General features: G+C 45.7%; 1 protein-coding gene across 1 annotated transcript in view; it reads right to left on the bottom strand.

Annotated features, from left to right (window-relative positions):
• The window catches only part of LOC101640403 (histone H2B type 1-N-like), a 91,029-nt gene that overhangs the window by 1,035 nt on the left and 88,117 nt on the right, over window positions 1–1,877 (bottom strand). The window lies entirely within an intron of this gene.

The raw sequence follows: 1,877 nt of genomic DNA on the forward strand, positions 1-1,877 counted from the left end.
AGACGCGCATCATCCCGCGCCACCTGCAGCTGGCCATCCGCAACGACGAGGAGCTCAACAAGCTGCTGGGCAAGGTCACCATCGCGCAGGGCGGCGTCCTGCCCAACATCCAGGCCGTGCTGCTGCCCAAGAAGACCGAGAGCCACCACAAGGCCAAGGGCAAGTGAAATGACTGAATCAGTCGTGCGCCTGCCATCTCAACCCAAAGGCTCTTTTCAGAGCCACCCATGTTTTCACAGAAAGGCGAGCCCACTAACTAAAGTCACACCAAGCTTATATTAATGTCCACACGCTCAGTGCAATTAATAAGGTTTTTGAAGCACGAAAGCTGCCAACATTCCAGCAAACAATGTTAGGGGACATTGGCAAGAAAATACGCTGTGAGGTTTTGGAAATCCGCCCTTCTAAAGCATTCATAGTTGAAATGACAGGTTATTTGAATGCCCGCCATTCAAAGATTTGCACACCCGTAATTTTTAAATAAGTTGAAGTTAAAAATGAGCATGAGTAATGAACATTCTGCTTTTGGAACCTATTTGACAAGATGCCGGATGAATGGGAACGGTTGGTTAGTGTTACCAGGATTAAATGAAAAGAGATAGTATCATGGGCAAATAGCGTAATTGCAGGCTTTTCACTTAGAAACTTGAAAGCAAAACGTTTAGAACAAACATTGGGATGGTTAACACTAATTCATGACTTACCCCCCAGGCATTCATTCTTCGTAGGAACCCTGCCACATATAGAAAGGACAGCTTAACCAACGCTGTTGCTACGAGGTCCAACCTTACGGGATGAGTCCAATCTCACTGCCACCGAATCGATTCCGCCGTATAGGGCAGGATATGTCTTTTTCCCAGCGGAACGCCCGGAGGTTTTGAACTGCAGATCTTTTGGACTGGAGTCCAATACGTGAACACTAAACCACCAGGGCTCTCTGGCAGTGAAGTTAGGAATTGGTAATTCAAAGCACCCTAGTTTTAAATGTCTCAGGGAAGAAAAAAATATATAGGTGGTCTGTTCTCAAAGTAAGGCCCCACTAAAGATGCATGATAATCTGTGGAGTCTGCACGTCCCTCAGACCATAACCAACGCCATCTGTTATTTTTGAACTTCCCGTTCCCAGTTATTTCCTGGTTTATTGTCTTGCCTGAGTTTCTGAATTGCTTGACCTTTGTAATGATTGGGGCTCAGTGACAGGCAGCCACCACACTCATTGGACAACACACGCCTGGCGGCACTTCCGCCAGGGGTCCAGTGCACCTCATTAGCATGCGGACCTGTTTGAACACTGATACCCGCCATTTCTTCCATATTTGGTATCTGTGTGATTATTGGATACTACCAGTTACACCTTATTTGCATACGACATAATGTTACCCGCCCACCATTGTGTATTTAACCTTTTGCCTTCTGCTCATCAATGGAGACTTGATCAGACTCCTGTTTTGTCTCCGTTTCTCGCCTCTTGCTCCTCTTCATTCCCAGTCCCTTTTTCAGGCACCCATGTTGTTTGATGACCTGCGGGATTGGTCAATAATCACCTTTACAAGGTTTCCACATAGTTCATTAGCGACTGAACTAGAATACAATGAATTGCCTTGAATCAGACTAAAGACCAGGGAGGTTTGCATTGCACAATAAATACCTTGTCCAATCAGAAGCTTTGATTACGGATCGATCACATCTCTCCTTTTTAGCCAATACAATCATTGCGCAGCAATTTTGAAAATTGTCAGGTCAATCAATGTTTTTGTGTATATATAATAGCAACTTCCCAGGGTCCTCTGGTAGGTATTCCTTGTCAGTTCTCAGAAAGTAAAGTATGGCTCCTACCAAGCAGACGGCTCGCAAGTCCATCAGCTGCAAGGCGCCGC

Source organism: Echinops telfairi, unplaced genomic scaffold (genome assembly GCF_000313985.2).
Source record: "Echinops telfairi isolate 266 unplaced genomic scaffold, ASM31398v2 ScPeMD7_5868;HRSCAF=6743_0, whole genome shotgun sequence".
Classification (NCBI taxonomy): domain Eukaryota; kingdom Metazoa; phylum Chordata; class Mammalia; order Afrosoricida; family Tenrecidae; genus Echinops; species Echinops telfairi.